The 12,379-nt window shown below is 60.8% G+C and overlaps 3 non-coding genes across 3 annotated transcripts in view; all 3 read right to left on the reverse strand.

The window, feature by feature from the left end:
• The window catches only part of LOC142792196 (large subunit ribosomal RNA), a 3,958-nt gene extending 3,829 nt beyond the window's left edge, over positions 1-129 (reverse strand). Inside the window, exon 1 of the ribosomal RNA XR_012890737.1 lies at positions 1-129. This exon is cut by the window's left edge and continues 3,829 nt beyond it. This is a non-coding gene — a ribosomal RNA (large subunit ribosomal RNA).
• A 1,154-nt stretch (positions 130-1,283) lies between these two features.
• Positions 1,284-1,436, reverse strand: LOC142792201 (5.8S ribosomal RNA). The gene has a single exon (XR_012890742.1). It is a non-coding gene; the product is annotated as a 5.8S ribosomal RNA (ribosomal RNA).
• Positions 1,437-3,156: 1,720 nt separating this feature from the next.
• Positions 3,157-4,972, reverse strand: LOC142792193 (small subunit ribosomal RNA). The gene has a single exon (XR_012890734.1). It is a non-coding gene; the product is annotated as a small subunit ribosomal RNA (ribosomal RNA).
• Positions 4,973-12,379: the final 7,407 nt, after the last annotated feature.

Below are 12,379 nucleotides of genomic sequence, written 5' to 3' on the forward strand. Positions count from 1 at the left end.
GACGGGGGATTCGGTGCTGGGCTCGGTCCCGTTTCGCTCGCAGCTACTCGGGGAATCCCTGTTGGTTTCTTTTCCTCCGCTTAGTGATATGCTTAAATTCAGCGGGTTGTCTCGCCTGATCTGAGGTCGACAGCGGATACATTCGCTTCCATCAACTTCCTGCACGACCGCGTGCGCTCGCCCTACCAAGTGCGCCCGCAACCCTGTACAGGGCCACTTCTTCACAAGGCTGGCAATCGGCTTCCCCGCTGCACGCGTGCGGCGCACAACCGGTGTGACGTGGAAGTGACGGGACACGTTCGTAAACCCATCGCGAACCGAGTACGACGCCCTACCAAGTGCGCCCGCAACCCTGTACAGGGTCACATCTTCACAAGGCTGGCAAGCGGCATTCCGCTGCGCGCGTGCGTCGTCCGAGCAGTTGCGTGATAAACGACCGTGTCGAAAGCCCAAACACCGCCGAGGCCAGTCGCCGCCGCCGCAAGGGCAGCCACGCAGCCTGGCGAGAGGCATCGTCTCGTGTAGCGTCGCCCCCGCCCCAACTGGAGTGGCCCAGTTTTTTGAACGGGACGGGAACTGCGAAGCACTTAGACCGACGGCGGACTACGACGAGAACGCCTTAAGCTTCGCCAACGTTTCGCCAACTCGTGCGGGAGACTTTTTCCGCTTCGCGGCAAGTCGTCGCGCCGTGCTCTCCGCATCAACCGCGTACGCAGCGAACCGCAAACGTCGGGCGCAGCCTCCTCACCTCCCTGCGCTTTGCGCGCGAACGTTCCCTGTTCGCGCGGCAAAGCCTGGAGGAGGCACGGCCCCGCAGCGTGTTCGAGCGCCCGGTCTACGGGACACCCTGCTTACTTCGAGGGCAACAAGCGCAACGCAAGGCTGCGATCTCGCGCACTTTGCGCACGGCTGGAGAAGCTTTGCTGGCCGGCTTTCGCTCCTCGTGTTTACCGTGCGTTAAAGTTGCGCGTCCGTGGCTCTCGCAGCTCTTGCGCGCCCGGTCGCAGAGAGGAGTACGCAACCTCGACCGCACTTTCCCTGCAGGCTTCCTTCCGACTCGAAGTCCTGCGGCGGTCTCAACGAGGTGCCACATCCTCAATGCAGTCGGTCGCCCCCGTTTCGGTTGGGCTCTGGCACGACGGTCGCCACCGTCTCGCCCTTGAGTGGCCGCTGTTGGCGCTCGCTGTGAGGTGTTCAGCGTGCTGTCCGTGTTGCCGACGCGGTCAAAACGAGTCGACGGCTCACGTTCCCTTGTGCGCCGAAGGCTCTCTTGATATGTGATCCGACCCTCAGACAGACGAAGCCAAGGGAAGACCCAAGGCCGCAATGTGCGTTCAAAGAATCAGTGCTCAGTGTGTCCTGCAATTCACACCAAGTCTCGCAGCTGGCTGCGTTCTTCATCGACCCGAGAACCGAGTGATCCACCGCTTAGAGTCGTGAAAAAGTGTTTGTTCAATTCCGTACAGTCAAAACCAAACGTTTCTGGCACTCGGCCAAACAGTGGCCAAGAAGGGCGCTTTTCAGCGCACGCTTGGACTCCAAAACTCTGCCGCGCCTTTTTCGGCTGCCGCAAATCGAGCAAACGGTGTGTTTCGGACGGCGTTTCGCTTTCGCTACTTGCGAGTGCTTTCGTGGTCCACCCCTCTATAAATACTCGGGAGGCGTCGAAGCCGGTTCTCCAAGCCGGACCCGTAGGTATCGTTGTGTGCTCGCTCTCATTGGCCCGCCTAACCAGAAAATGCCTGCGGTACACCCATTTGGATAAGAGTGCACGCAGATGCGGGCCTCGACGGCTACACATTTCCTCGGGCGGCCGCCTCCCGGCCTCCGTGGAGCGCGGGATGCACGGTCCCATCGACAAGCCTCTCCCGTTTTTACCGTGGCGTCGCGGTTCACCACGGCAGGCGGGTCGGTCTCCTCCGCATAAAAAGGGGGACCCCCGCTTTTTGTTCCACGAAATCGCACAAGCTTTTTTCGCATCCACGGTTTGCCACCGCACACCAAAATGCCGATCCGGCTGCCTACTTTAGCCAACAGGTGGAGCCAGGCGCGCCGTACTTGCGCGGCACTTCCCACGTCCACCGAAGTCGGTGCCAAGGACCACTTTCGGCGCCGGAGCCGCGTACGAGCCTACTCGAGGCGGAAGAACGAAGCCAGCAAGGGCCTGGCCGCAAGTGCGTTCAATTGTCGGGACGTCCAAGTCCCTCGTTCTTCCGTGCTTCCTCTTTCGGCAAGTCGTTGCGGCACCTTCCCAAAGCGCGCAGACCCGCTAATCGCGACGAGCGCGACGTGGCCGTGCCGCCTTTCCCTCGGCAGCAAGCAAAACGCCTGGCAACGTCGACGCTCCCCTAACCGCGATCTCGCACCGTGTTTCGTGTGGCGAATTCAAAAGCCGGCCGGCGCTGCTGCAACCATTACGGTCGGTACGCATACGCCGCGGAGGGCGGGACGGTCATCGGAGCGTGCGGTTCCTCCATCGAGTACTGCGCACCTCGGCCGTCGCATCGCCGTGCCATGACCGGCCGCGCGTCAACGCGAACCGGTGCCAGCGAGATCCCTCGCCTGCAAGAACCGACCGGCAGCCTCCGTCACCCGAGGACGCGGAGGCGCTTGCCGCGGACGGCGGGACGGTATGCACTGGTGCACAGCGGACCCGTCACATCGCCAGTTCCTTGACCGACCGCCGACGCTTGTGCCGTTCCTCTCGTACTTGGCAGTCGCCGCGCGATTGTCGGGTCTCGTTCTTGCACGCTCGAACGGTCGGGAGGGCACTCGGCTGGCGTTTCGGGAACGCGCAGCCTCGCCTTCTACCGACGTAACCACGACTCGCCGTTCGCGCTCCGCCGCTCCTGTTTACAGTACTAGGCGGTCCCGCAGCGGTCGGGTCGCGCATTTCGAGCGCTTCGAGCCACGGTGCAGTGGCGGGTCGAAAGCCGACCTATGAGTGCGTTGCGCCGTTTGTACCCGCGTCCGCCACCTGGCCGACCGTCCAAGGTCGCGGTGTTGGCGTCCGCTGGGCGCAACAATTTGTCACGGGGTGCCGCTCCACATTCAGGCAGCCCCGTGGGGAAAAGCCGACCCCGCGTCCAAACGGGGTCAGCGGCAGAAAGTGTCGGGCGCAGACGCAGCTGAGGCGCTCACTCCTTCACAATCCGTTAATGATCCTTCCGCAGGTTCACCTACGGAAACCTTGTTACGACTTTTACTTCCTCTAAATGATCAAGTTTGGTCATCTTTCCAACAGACCGGCGCAACCGAAAGGCCGCGCCGGACATCGGTCCGAAGACCTCACTAAATCATTCAATCGGTAGTAGCGACGGGCGGTGTGTACAAAGGGCAGGGACGTAATCAACGCGAGCTTATGACTCGCGCTTACTGGGAATTCCTCGTTCAAGGGGAACAATTGCAAGCCCCTATCCCAATCACGAAAGAAGTTCCACGGGTTACCCAGTCTTTTCAGACAGGGATAAAGACACGCTGCTTCCTTCAGTGTAGCGCGCGTGCGGCCCCGGACATCTAAGGGCATCACAGACCTGTTATTGCTCTGTTTCGTGCGGCTAGGAGCCGCTTGTCCCTCTAAGAAGGTTGTAAGGTGCTGGGAACCCCGCACCTATTTAATAGGCTAGAGTCTCGTTCGTTATCGGAATTAACCAGACAAATCGCTCCACCAACTAAGAACGGCCATGCACCACCATCCACCGAATCAAGAAAGAGCTCTCAATCTGTCAATCCTCCCAGTGTCCGGGCCGGGTAAGTTTTCCCGTGTTGAGTCAAATTAAGCCGCAGGCTCCACTCCTGGTGGTGCCCTTCCGTCAATTCCTTTAAGTTTCAGCTTTGCAACCATACTTCCCCCGGAACCCAAATACTTTGGTTTCCCGGAAGCTGCCCGCCGAGTCATTTGAGTAACTCAGGCGGATCGCTGGTTGGCATCGTTGTTTATGGTCAGAACTAGGGCGGTATCTGATCGCCTTCGAACCTCTGACTTTCGTTCTTGATCAATGAAAACATTCTTGGCAAATGCTTTCGCAGTAGTTCGTCTTGCGACGGTCCAAGAATTTCACCTCTAGCGCCGCAATACGAATGCCCCCGTCCGTCCCTCTTAATCATTACCTCGTATTCCAAAAACCAACAGAACAGAAACGAGGTCTTGTTCTATTATTCCATGCAAGTTTATTCAGGCGACTCGCCTGCGTTGAGCACTCTAATTTTTCAAAGTAAAAGCACCGCCATCTCGAGGCACACAATGAAGTGCACCATGAAAGAACCGGCATGATGTTCAGTCCGAGCCGTCGCATCGGGTAGATGCACTACTCGTCTGGAACTGAGATCCAACTACGAGCTGTTTAACCGCAGCAGCTTTAGTATACGCTATTGGAGCTGGAATTACCGCGGCTGCTGGCACCAGACTTGCCCTCCAATTGATCCTCGTTAAAGGATTTAGAGTGTACTCATTTCAATTACGGGGCCTCAAAAGAGTCCCGTATTGTTATTTTTCGTCACTACCTCCCCGTGCCGGGAGTGGGTAATTTGCGCGCCTGCTGCCTTCCTTGATGTGGTAGCCGTTTCTCAGGCTCCCTCTCCGAATCGAACCCTGATTCTCCGTTACCCGTAACAACCTTGGTAAGCAAGTAACCTACCATCGAAAGTTGATAAGGCAGACACTTGAAAGAAACGTCGCCGGCTCGTGGCCATGCGATCAGCACAAAGTTATCCAGAGTCACCACACAATACGGGCCGAAACCCGATCGATCTTGGGTCTAATAAAAGCACCCCGTTACCCAAAGGGCTCCAGGCTCACTGCATGTATTAGCTCTAGAATTGCCACAGTTATCCAAGTAGGAAGAAACGATCTAAGGAACCATAACTGATTTAATGAGCCATTCGCGGTTTCGCCTTATTTCGGCATGTACTTAGACATGCATGGCTTAATCTTTGAGACAAGCATATGATTACTGGCAGGATCAACCAGGTAATCGTTCGACTGCGCGTCCGTCCTCGCCTTCGGCGGGCCGGACGCAGTCTGTGTGCGGCGGAGGCCACCTTCAGGCGCCCCAACACGCTTATTTTGCACTCCGAGATGACGGCGTTCGAGCTCGCTACGGCACAACCTTCCCGAAAGACGAGTGGGAGCCGTGCGGCAAGAAGCACGTTCATGCTCGCTCTTTTTCGTTGCATCGACTCGGTCGCGCCGTGCGGGTTGCCCAAGCCCGCTGCACTGTCGGTGGACCGGCCGGAACTAGCAACGGAGCCGAGACTGCAAAGCCGCCAGACGACGGGTCACGCCCGCGTCTTCGGCGCTTTCGCATCTGAATCGCCCGAGGACGACACGGAACACACCTCGATATCGTGGTAAAACGGCACCGTCCGACAACCAGCCCCTAACGCATCAAGCGGATGAGGCTGCAGACGACTGCCGTGGATTCCCCTGGAGCAGACCCGAGGACACGCTTGACGAGGCCGAAGCCCGCCGCATATCAGACACCCGGTCGCTTTCGCGTACGCCGCTCACGAGAACCCCCACATAATAGCAGCGATAAGTACCCAGACCTCCTTGGGCACTAATACGAGCGTACTCGAGAAAATTTCACCGCGGGTGTGCCCCGAAACGTGTGGCACGTTGAGCGTGCCACAAGTCTACGTCGCTCTCAAACCGGCCGAGGTCGTAGAATTTGCGACCCTACTCACGAAATTCCCACCGAGGATACGGCCGCAAACGTACCGCACCTTGGGTAGGCCACGAGTTTGTGCAACACTACGCTGACGGCACAGCACCGAGGTCGTGCGCGCACGCACGGGAAAATTCCGCCGCGGTTTCTGCCGAAAACGTGAGGCACCACGACTCTCCGCAAGTTCGCGTCGACTGCGAAAGACCGAAGTCGTGAACGACGTGTCCGCTACTCGCCGCCGACACGCTGGACACCAAACGTACAACGACTCGACGGCGTCGTAGAGGCCCACGACGCGGTTTTCCTTAACGACGTCTCGGCGTGGCACCGACAGGTTAGAACGGCCGACCAACGTTCCCTGTCCGCCGTTCGGCTCAGTCGAAGGGCTCGGCGACTTCGGCAACGCTGCGAAGCCGCACGGTGACGCACGCCATGTCCCCATTTTTTTTTTTTTTCTTTCTGCGTCTGCCGGGGTGCCCCTATAATAGCAGCGATAAGCACCCAGACCGCCGTGGGTCGCTCGCCCCGGCTGACGTGGTTTTTCGTACTCCTGCGGCGGTCGCCGTCAAGCACGTCCAAATACGCTACTTTCGTGGGCGCATTCACGCTCTTTCGCTTCGCCGGAGTGCCAGCACTCACTCTGCCAAAAACGGCGAACATCCGAGCGGCGGTTCCCACTTTTGCGTCGGCGTCGCAAACCCCGCCCCGGCAGACGAGGTTTGCCGTACTCGTGCGACGGTGGCCGGCGGGCACGTCGAAAGACGCCGATATCGTGCGCGAATTGGCGCACCTTGGCTTCACCGGAGTGCCGCCACTGACTCCTCCAAAAACGGCGAAGATCCGAGCGGCGCTTCCCACTTTCGCATCGGCGTCCCGAACTCCGCCCCGGCTGACGCGGTTTACCGTACTCGTGCGACGGTCGCCGGCGAGCACGTGGAAAGACGCCGATATCGTGCCCGAATCGGCTCCGTTCGGCTTCGCCGGAGTGCCAGCACTGGCTCGGCGAAAGACGACGAACATCCGAGCGACGGTTCTCACTATTGCGTACGCGTCGCAAACCCCGCCCCGGCAGACGCACTTTGCCGTACTCGTGCGACGGTCGCCGGCGAGCACGTAGAAAGACGCCGATATCGTGCCGGAATCGGCCCCGTTTGGCTTCGCCGGAGTGCCAGCACTCACTCGGCCACAAACGGCGAACATCCGAGCGGCGGTTCCCACTTAGCCGTCGGCGTCCCGAACTCCGCCCCGGCAGACGCGGTTGCCGAGCTCGTGCGACTAGCGACCGCGAAGCCGTCTCGCGACGCCGCTTTCGTGCGCGGCTCCCACTGCGACCTGGGTCACCCGAGGTCGACGAGCAAGAAAGAATGTCGAAAAAAAATTTTTTTTTTTTTTGCGTCTGCCGGGGTGCCCCTATAATAGCAGCGATAAGCACCCAGACCGCCATGGGTCGCTCGCCCCGGCTGACGTGGTTTTTCGTTTTCCTGCGGTGGTCGTCGTCAAGCACGTCCAAACACGCCACTTTCGTGGGCGCATTCGCGCTCTTTCGCTTCGCCGGAGTGCCAGCACTCACTCTGCCAAAAACGGCGAACATCCTAGTGGCGGTTCCCACTTTTGCGTCGGCGTCGCCAACCCCGCCCCGGCATACGCGGTTTGCCGTACTCGTGCGGCGGTGGCCGGCGGGCACGTCGAAAGACACCGATATCGTGCGCGAGTCGATGCTTCTTGGTCTCGCAGGAGGGCCGCCACTCACTCCTGCAAAAACGGCGAAGATCCGAGCGGCGCTTCCCACTTTTTCGTCGGCATCGCAAACCTCGCCCCGGCAGACGCGCTTTGCCGTACTCGTGCGACGGTCGCCGGCGAGCACGTCGAAATACGCCGATATCGTGCCCGAATCGGCCCCGTTTCGCTTCGCCGGAGTGCCAGCACTCACTCGGCCAAAAACGGCGAACATCCGAGCAGCGGTACCCACTTAGCCGTCGGCATCCCGAACTCCGCGCCGGCTGACGCGGTTGCCGAGCTCGTGCGACTAGCGACCGCGAACGCGTCTCGCGACGCCGCTTTCGTGCGCGGCTCCCATTGCGACCTGGGTTACCCGAGCTCGACCAGCAAAAAAGAAGGTCGAAAAAAAATTTTTTTTTTCTGCGTCTGCCGGGGTGCCCCTATAATAGCAGCGATAAGCACCCAGACCGCCGTGGGTCGCTCGCCCCGGCTGACGTGGTTTTTCGTACTCCTGCAGCGGTCGCCGTCAAGCACGTCCAAATACGCCACTTTCGTGGGCGCTTTCGCGCTCTTTCGCGTCGCCGGTGTGCCAGCACTCACTCTGCCAAAAACGGCGAACATCCTAGTGGCGGTTCCCACTTTTGCGTCGGCGTCGCCAACCCCGCCCCGGCATACGCGGTTTGCCGTACTCGTGCGGCGGTGGCCGGCGGGCACGTCGAAAGACACCGATATCGTGCGCGAGTCGATGCTTCTTGGTCTCGCAGGAGGGCCGCCACTCACTCCTGCAAAAACGGCGAAGATCCGAGCGGCGCTTCCCACTTTTTCGTCGGCATCGCAAACCTCGCCCCGGCAGACGCGCTTTGCCGTACTCGTGCGACGGTCGCCGGCGAGCACGTCGAAATACGCCGATATCGTGCCCGAATCGGCCCCGTTTCGCTTCGCCGGAGTGCCAGCACTCACTCGGCCAAAAACGGCGAACATCCGAGCAGCGGTACCCACTTAGCCGTCGGCATCCCGAACTCCGCGCCGGCTGACGCGGTTGCCGAGCTCGTGCGACTAGCGACCGCGAACGCGTCTCGCGACGCCGCTTTCGTGCGCGGCTCCCATTGCGACCTGGGTTACCCGAGCTCGACCAGCAAAAAAGAAGGTCGAAAAAAAATTTTTTTTTTCTGCGTCTGCCGGGGTGCCCCTATAATAGCAGCGATAAGCACCCAGACCGCCGTGGGTCGCTCGCCCCGGCTGACGTGGTTTTTCGTACTCCTGCAGCGGTCGCCGTCAAGCACGTCCAAATACGCCACTTTCGTGGGCGCTTTCGCGCTCTTTCGCGTCGCCGGTGTGCCAGCACTCACTCTGCCAAAAACGGCCAACATCCGAGCGGCGGTTCCCACTTTTGCGTCGGCGTCGTAAACCCCGCCCCGGCAGACGCGGTTTGCCCTACTCGTTCGACGGTCGCCGGCGAGCGCGTCGAAAGACGCCGATATCGTGCGCTAATTGGCGCTCCTTGGCTTCTCCGGAGTGCCGCCACTCACTCCTCCAAAAACGGCGAAGATCCGAGCGGCGTTCTCCACTTTCGCATCGGCGTCCCGAACTCCGCCCGGGCTGACGCGGTTTACCGTACTCGTGCGACGGTCGCCGCCGGGCACGTCGAAAGACGCCGATATCGTGCCGTAATCGGCCCCGTTTGGCTTCGCCCGAGTGCCAGCACTCACTCGGCCAAAAACGGCGAACATCCGAGCAGCGTTTCCCACTTTCGCATCGGCGTCCCGAAGCCCGCCCCGGCAGACGCGGTTTGCCCTACTCGAGCGACGGTCGCCGGCGATCACGTCGAAAGGCGCCGAATTCGTGCACGAATCGATGCTTCTTGGTCTCGCAGGAGGGCCGCCACTCACTCCTGCAAAAACGGCGAAGATCCGAGTTGCGCTTCCCACTTTTTCGTCGGCGTCCCGAACTACGCCCCGGCTGACGCGGTTTACCGTACTCGTGCGACGGTCGCCGGCGGGCACTTCAAAATACGCCGATTTCGTGGGCGCATTCACGCTGTTTCGCTTCCCCGGAGTGCCAACACTCACTCTGCCGAAAGCGGCGATCATCCGAGCGGCGGTTCCCACTTTTGCGTCGGCTTCGCAAACGGCGCCCCGGCAGACGCGCTCGTGCGACGTACTCGTGCGACGGTCGCCGGCGAGCACGTCGAAAGACGCCGATATCGTGCTCGAATCGACCCCGTTTCGCTTCGCCGGAGTGCTGCCAGTCACGGCGCAGAAAACGGCGAACAAGTGTTTTTTTTTTTTTTTCCTAGAATTTGTGTTATAGAAGGCACATTTGATATCGGACGATAATTTTCAACTTTATCACGCGCACCGATTTTCGTGTAGAGGTTTGCAAGTTTATGGGAATTTCTCCACTTGGAATAATGCGATTTAGTAGTACTACGAGAACTTCATGGATGTACTCAAGGGTACGGGGCAAGTCAGTTACGTCAACACCTGCAGATTTTTTACACTTCAAACTGAAAATTGTTGGTTGTGAGTCCTCGTGTGATATTAAAGGCCGATTCGCTAACACATAGAACAAAGAAAGAAAGGAAGAAAAAACGCCCGCGCTCGCTCAAGAAACCTGGGTTCGCAACAAGTGGCAACAACAAGCAACCGAGCGAGTGCGCCAAAACCCGTGGCGGCCGAACAAACGCGAAGTCCCAACCGCGTCAGCCGGGGCGGCACGGGACAGGAAAAATCACTTCAGCCGGGGCGGCGGGGCACCGAATAAACCTCGTCACCTCGTCGCAGGATAAAAGAGGAAACAAAAAGTCTAAACAGCGTCTGCTGGAGCGAATGCGTAATAAAACAACAACAACAACAAAAAAAAAACACCCGCGCTCAAGAAGTCTGCAATCCTCACAAAAGGCGACTGTGACCGAGCAGCGTCAGCCGGGGCCGTGCGGAAACGGAAAAACCGCGACTACCGGGGCGTCGAGGCACCGAAAAATCCACTTCAGCCGCGGCGAAAAAAAAAACAAAAAGAAAGACGGAGGGGGGGGGGGGAACCACGTCTGCCGGGGCGAAGGAAAAAAAAAAACGCGTCTGCCGGGGCGAGCCCGGGTGCGGCACCACCGGGAAAACTGTGGCAAACAGACATGGCGATCGAGTGAGTGGGCCGCCAGCCAGGCTCAGCCAAAAAGTGCAAAGTCCGAACTGCGTCAGCCGGGGCGGCAAAAACCGCGTCAGCCGGGGCGGCGCAAAAAACCGCGTCTGCCGGGGCGGCACGAAACCGCGTCAGCCGGGGCGGGGCGAAAACTGCGTCAGCCGGGGCGAAAAGAAAAAAAAAAACGCGTCTGCCGGGGCAAGCCCGGGTGCGGCACCACCGGGAAAACTGTGGCAAACAGACATGGCGATCGAGTGAGTGGGCCGCCAGCCAGGCACAGCCGAAAAGTGCAAAGTCCGAACCGTGTCAGCCGGGGCGACGCAAAAACCGCGTCAGCCGGGGCGGCGCGAAAACCGCGTCAGCCGGGGCGGCACGAAACCGCGTCAGCCGGGGCGGCGCGAAAACTGCGTCAGCCGGGGCGGCGCGAAAACCTCGTCAGCCGGGGCGAGCGAAAAGGGGGGGGGGGGGGGGGAACCACGTCTGCCGGGGCGAAAGAAAAAAAAACGCGTCTGCCGGGGCGAGCCCGGGTGCGGCACCACCGGGAAGACTGTGGCAAACAGACATGGCGATCGAGTGAGTGGGCCGCCAGCCAGGCTCAGCCCAAAAAGTGCCAAGTCCGAACTGCGTCAGCCGGGGCGGCAAAAACCGCGTCAGCCGGGGCGGCGCGAAAACCGCGTCTGCCGGGGCGGCGCGAAAACTGCGTCAGCCGGGGCGAGCCCGGGTGCGGCACCACCGGGAAAACTGTGGCTAACAGACATGGCGATCGAGTGAGTGGGCCACCAGCCAGGCTCAGCCAAAAAGTGCCAAGTCCGAACTGCGTCAGCCGGGGCGGCAAAAACCGCGTCAGCCGGGGCGGCGCAAAAAAACCGCGTCTGCCGGGGCGGCACGAAACCGCGTCAGCCGGGGCGGCGCGAAAACTGCGTCAGCCGGGGCGAAAGAAAAAAAAAACGCGTCTGCCGGGGCGAGCCCGGGTGCGGCACCACCGGGAAAACTGTGGCAAACAGACATGGCGATCGAGTGAGTGGGCCGCCAGCCAGGCACAGCCGAAAAGTGCTAAGTCCGAACTGCGTCTGCCGGGGCGGCACGAAACCGCGTCAGCCGGGGCGGCGCGAAAACCGCGTCTGCCGGGGCGGCACGAAACCGCGTCAGCCGGGGCGGCGCGAAAACTGCGTCAGCCGGGGCGAGCCCGGGTGCGGCACCACCGGGAAAACTGTGGCAAACAGACATGGCGATCGAGTGAGTGGGCCGCCAGCCAGGCACAGCCGAAAAGTGCTAAGTCCGAACTGCGTCTGCCGGGGCGGCACGAAACCGCGTCAGCCGGGGCGGCGCGAAAACCGCGTCTGCCGGGGCGGCACGAAACCGCGTCAGCCGGGGCGGCGCGAAAACTGCGTCAGCCGGGGCGAGCCCGGGTGCGGCACCACCGGGAAAACTGTGGCAAACAGACATGGCGATCGAGTGAGTGGGCCGCCAGCCAGGCACAGCCGAAAAGTGCTAAGTCCGAACTGCGTCAGCCGGGGCGGCAAAAACCGCGTCAGCCGGGGCGGCGCAAAAAACCGCGTCTGCCGGGGCGGCACGAAACCGCGTCAGCCGGGGCGGCGCGAAAACTGCGTCAGCCGGGGCGAAAGAAAAAAAAAAAACGCGTCTGCCGGGGCGAGCCCGGGTGCGGCACCACCGGGAAAACTGTGGCAAACAGACATGGCGATCGAGTGAGTGGGCCGCCAGCCAGGCACAGCCGAAAAGTGCTAAGTCCGAACTGCGTCTGCCGGGGCGGCACGAAACCGCGTCAGCCGGGGCGGCGCGAAAACCGCGTCTGCCGGGGCGGCACGAAACCGCGTCAGCCGGGGCGGCGCGAAAAC

This window comes from Rhipicephalus microplus, unplaced genomic scaffold (assembly GCF_043290135.1).
Source record: "Rhipicephalus microplus isolate Deutch F79 unplaced genomic scaffold, USDA_Rmic scaffold_206, whole genome shotgun sequence".
Lineage (NCBI taxonomy): Eukaryota > Metazoa > Arthropoda > Arachnida > Ixodida > Ixodidae > Rhipicephalus > Rhipicephalus microplus.